At 40.6% G+C, this 5,633-nt stretch overlaps 1 long non-coding RNA gene across 1 annotated transcript in view; it reads left to right on the forward strand.

Annotated features, from left to right (window-relative positions):
• The window catches only part of LOC117954396, an 11,531-nt gene extending 7,796 nt beyond the window's left edge, over positions 1–3,735 (forward strand). Inside the window, exon 3 of the long non-coding RNA XR_004658812.1 lies at positions 3,653–3,735. This is a non-coding gene — a long non-coding RNA (uncharacterized LOC117954396). The remainder of the gene's footprint in view (positions 1–3,652) is intronic.
• The last annotated feature ends 1,898 nt before the right edge of the window (positions 3,736–5,633 follow it).

Here is a 5,633-nt window from a genome sequence, read left to right on the forward strand (position 1 = left end):
TTTATGATAAACAAAGACCTGTATTTTCCACAAGGACCAAGATTGTGTCTGTCAATACCAGATGAAGTTAGTTTTCTCCTCTCTCGGTCAAGTCCTCCAGTTAATCTATAGAGAGCTTTTACTTTAAGGTTATGTGTGCTGTTAAAAGTGAGAGCGTATTGGTTTGTGTCTAAGTGGATTTGGCTGCGACGCTGACCGAAGCTCAGCACCAGAGACCTCTCACACAACACATTTGAGGCCAGAGAAAGCCGTCTCTGACCACCGGTCAACTTTAAAGCCATTAAAACAAGCAGCACGGTGAGAGATGCAGGGAGAATATTGACTCGTACTTTACCCAGGGGAAGGCAGAGCACAAGGAAAGAGAGGAATGTGAAAGGGAGCTGAAGAGGGGAGACACAGAATGTTTCCACCACCTGAAATAGTTGGGGTTGTAAGGCTTTTGGAGAAAAATAGTAATGATGGCTGCTCCTCTGGGAGAAAAATGCCAGCCACCTGTAAAACTCAGTCATTACAGCTTGTGGTAACAGAAGGATTTAGTCTCTTCCATTACTCAGAGACTCTAACGCGCCATATCTGCTCTTGTCACTCACTCCATCCCTCATATCATTTAATGCTAGCTTTGCAGGATAAGCAATTTAGGAGGACAAAAAGGGCAGCCTGTGTTAATCCCGCAAAACTCCAAACTTTTAATTAGGACAAGCAACAAAACAACAACAACATTAACAATAGAATACAAAACAATAAAAGGGTTATTATCATGAAGCCATAGTCTGGCTGCCAAAACGCCATAAAACTAATTACCGATGTCTGACAGCAGATGGTTTGGGGGTGGCGAGTAAAACTAGGCAGGTATATCATCAGAGTATATGAGAGTATATGTTTGTGCATGCATGTAAAAAAAAAAAGAAGTGTTGATACCAAACAGAACCTTCCAGTATTTGTAGTTTGCCTGAGCCTATGTCTTTATTGCAGCAACAATTTATTAGAAAGTGACAGAAAAGTGGAAGGACTGACAGGTTCTCTTTAAAATCAATTAAAGCACAGTGCGGGCACTGGCAGGATGTTCACCGAGCTCTAACAAGAGAGACTTTTTCTATTATTTGGGTAGGAGATGAGAGAGCAGACCTTACGGAACCACAGAGCACCGACACGATGGGACACTCGTGTACTTCAGACTTCCGTAACTGGTCTTGTCCAGCACATTTTAATTGCCTTCAGATGTTATGAAAAGTGACCATGCCGGTTCAAGTGGAGGTAACAAGTTTATGAAAGGTCACATAATGTGTCAGCTAAAAGGGAAGAACAAGCAAACAAAGCCCAGGCTAAGCAAACACCCAGGGAGTGATTTCTAGTTGACCTCAAACAGTTTGATGTACACTATGTCAAACTATTAAGCCCTGTTGTGGTAACTCATGCAGAACTCTTCTCTACTGGAGAAACATATTTGTGTATGTCAGAGTAGACTAACAACACATTGACAGGTTGGCAGATATTCTAACAAAGCAAGTGTGTCATGTAGTTTGACGCTGCAGATACTTTATCTATCTTGCTTTTAAACGTCTGTCTTTCTTCCTTATATGGCCATGTCTGCAGATTGGACTAGGGCACTACTTATTGAATTTCAGGACTGATCCTTTAGACCCATTTAAGAGGCTGAACCTGGAACATGTTGAGGACACCACTTTATATTCCTGAAAGCATCATGGCTGCATTCCAAAAGCACTGGAATAAATGTAATTAACAATTACGGCCTGCCCTGCTTGACATCTCATTATTTGAGCTTTCCTGATGTCCTTCGCCTCTCCTGCACCGCATCTTTCCCCCCCTGCCACAGATATGCTTTAGGCAGTCAAAACACACCATGATGGGGAGGGGGACAGACTGGAGTCTAAGGAAATGCTTGTGTTTAAGTACATTTTTGGCTTATGCTTCAAAACCGGGGGTTGAAAGAACTTCCAGCTAACAAGTGGATTAGAAAATCCATTTGTGAGCCCTGACACTGTGCTGCCTGCTGATATTCTGACATAAAAAGAGTAGGTGGATATGTGGTATGCACACATCAAACACACACACAAACATGGCTGTCTGCGGCAAGCCATTAGGTCCAGGTGAAGTGGCTGATGGATGATATCTCTGTCTGCTTCAAATCGTTCACATCCAGCTTAGTCCGGAGCATGACTGGATGAGGTCTTGTAGAACTTCGCAAAGTCATAGAGTGAGCCAACTGAGCTCACCTCTGAGCACGGTGACAGCAACATAGCTTTTATTCCTGTGTTACTGAAATTGCTTGAAGATCTTACTTAACATAATTATATGCTTGAATTGTACATCAAACGCATTCAGGGAGCATAAATAGATCCAAGCAATGTGGGATGTACATGTAAAGACATGTCTTCACTATGAGATGAGACACTCCGCCCATGAGACAAGACATGAGATTGGGTTCACAAGACGAGATTGTTACACAATTTCAAAGAACACTTAAATGAAGAAATATGAGCACGATGAAAGGTTTTGCCTAGTGCTGTCGATTAAAATAGTTATTCGCGATTAATCACACATTTTTATCCATTCTAAACATCCCTTGATTTCTTTTTGTCCCATTATTTTTTCTCATTTTAATGCACTTATCAACATGGAAAAGTGGATCGGCTTGCTTTGTGCATATTTTTTTTTATTGAAAACATCATTGGCATGTAGCCTACAGTAGTGCTTAATTTCACACGTAACATTCTCACTTGGAGCAGTCATTCGTACTTTGAATAAATAACTTTTCACACAATGTAACACTGTCCATCAATAAAAAGGGTGAAAAGAAAATTTGACGGGAATTGGCATCGGCTGTGTGCTTGGCCATCAAGTGGTAATTTAGACTAGACGTGCTGAGATGAGAGCTCAGTTTACAACGACAAAACACACAGATCCCTTTGATCTTGTCAATGGAACCATTTGGCAGCTATTAAAAAGTAAACTTTCCATTTAGAATGTTATTGGCATCCATTTTGGCATCTCGCGCTCGTCATCCACTCAAAACGTAACGGTACTACTCTTCAGCTGGCTCGCAAGCCCAAACAAGTGTGTGCGGCGTGCCTGTTGTTTTGTTTTTGGTCTAGCTAGATCCGGTGGGGTGTTGTAGTTTTTCTAACGATCCTAGTTGTTGCAACAGTGTGTGAAAAAACTACAAAGTTTGCTAGGCCAAAAAGAACATTAATCTCACGGTAACACAAATTGATGATGTTAAAATGATATTATATACATATAACAGCACTTGATTTGCCAGAAACTCAAACGGCTTCTCTCCTGTATAACTAACTTCGTAAGACCTTATAACCACGGTGCCCTTCTCTCCTCCCAAACCTGTCCCTACAAGTAAGTAGTCAAAAAACTATTTGTTTCTTAAACAGCACTATAACTAGTTTTCTTGTATTTTGTATCTTATCAATATTTAGCCTTTTATTTCCATGACTGGTTCTTATTGCCCTATAATGTTTTATGTAAAGCACTTTAAAGTGCCTTGTTGCTAAAAAGGTGCCAAAGAAATAAAGTTGCCTTGTCTTTCCACCAGTCACCAGGGCATATGAACACTTCTGTCTTGTGCCTGTCAGTCAGTCACCAGGGCAATAGAGACCTCCTTCTGTTGCTGAAGGGTAAGTTAACTGCTCGGCGATCTCTCTATTAATATATATTGCAGCAAACGCTGTCTGCGTGAAGTTTTGAAAAGTTTAACCACACTTGTGACTTACATTGCCGTTGTCTCCACCTGCACCCCACCTCTGTGTGTGTGTGTGTGTGTGTGTGTGTGTGTTTGTGTGTATGTGTTGGAGCAATTGCAGCAATTTGAATGCTAAAAGGCTATCTACCTGAAGTATATGCAACTGAACAAACACCTTGTCACTCACATTAAAGTCATGCAAACACTGCTCACCATCCTGGGCCATGTGCTTCAAAGCAAAATTATGCATGACTGATGAAACTCTTGTAAAATGAGTTTCAAGCACACTACATCAAGTTGACAGAAAGCAGTTCTAACATGGTCACACAGAAGAAACTTCAGCGCTCCATACAAGCTCACTCTTTGATTTCAGGGCAATTCCACTTAAAAACTAAATTATTCAGTCTGTTTTTGAAAAATGTGTGCCTTAAGTGTAAGGAAGGCATGGACCTTCAAATGAGGCCACAAAACATGGTGTACATTACGATTAAAGCACTGTTAAAGGAATTAAAAATCCCCGCCCCTTGTAGCCCAGAAATCTAGATTAAAAAGTTTGCTAAAGCCCATTTTCGACCGCAGGAACTTTCCTCAGGCACTAAGAACCTTTTGAGTCCTTTCTGGGTGGGGTTTGCAGGGATGACCATTGCTAAATGGTTAAGCACACACACATCGCGCTGCTGCTTCATCCTGTGTGACACTTCATTCATAAAACAAGAACAAGATCTCATATCCATATATCACAATCCAAATCCAAAATAAAAAGTTGGGTAAAAAGGCCCAAGAAAGGTAAACAGTACTATTCACCTGTAAATACAGTCCTTCACCGTGGTGCCATGCGGCAAATGCTTGTGATGCATCAGCTTTACACCGTTCTGCTGTACGATATCAATGTTAACAGCTTGTCTGGATGTTAGACGTGTGGTGAGTGTGGCCCAGATAAGTAGGTAGGGGAGTATTTTTCTCTTGCTCTTACTGAAATCCCAGCTAAGGGAGAAAAAGAAGCTACACTTAGGAGAAATCAATACCAGCTTTCACCAAAGTAAAATGGATGACACTTCTGACCCGCTGAACTCGTTGGAACAAAAAAGTCACCAGATCATTATCCGAGCATTCGTGCAAGATGCTCACAACAGCAGCGAGAACAAGGACAGACCTTCAAGAACAGCTTGTTGAGGACACAAAGACTAAACTCAAAGGCAAAAACAAACGTTGCAGGTAACCAGCTAAGAAGATTGACCTCTTCACTTGTAATGTGTTTGCAAAGATAACGCATATCATTGAATTAGAAGGAAGTTGTATTGAAAAAGGAATAACAATAACATCATTGCCAATTTGAAAAAATGATGTGACATTGTGTTAGGACCAACTTTCTGTCTTATTATGCTACTGCAGTGCTTCCCAGACATAGGTTATACTTTGAGATATGGCTGGGCAATAGGGAGGAAATCAGATATAACAATATTCTTGACCAAATACCTCAATATCAATATTGCGGCAATGCTCTAGGGTTGACAATTGATGCTCTAACAAAATATCTTCACACTAAGATTTTAGATAAACGATTCTCCAACGTTCTCCAGTTAATGTTATCGCTGTGCAGGTACCCATTATCTGTAACGTTTATGCACTCGGGCCCAAATAAAACCCAACATTTTAATGAAGTGTGCTATAAAAGACTTAGACTACAATCCAGAGATGTTGAATGACAAATCTGTTCACAGATTGAGAATTCAATGAATGCAACACGGACATGTCAAGACGTCGTACAAACCAGCGTGTTTACCGTTATTAGGTAACCCAAAAACTTGGATTAAAACACTGACTAACAATGATCAATAACCAAAATGAAAAAGAATTACCTTTGGATAGCCTTAGTGTAATTTGTGATTTAACAGGAGATGCGCATAGTGCTGAACTGTAT

Source organism: Etheostoma cragini, chromosome 12 (genome assembly GCF_013103735.1).
Source record: "Etheostoma cragini isolate CJK2018 chromosome 12, CSU_Ecrag_1.0, whole genome shotgun sequence".
NCBI classification, from domain to species: Eukaryota; Metazoa; Chordata; class Actinopteri; order Perciformes; family Percidae; genus Etheostoma; species Etheostoma cragini.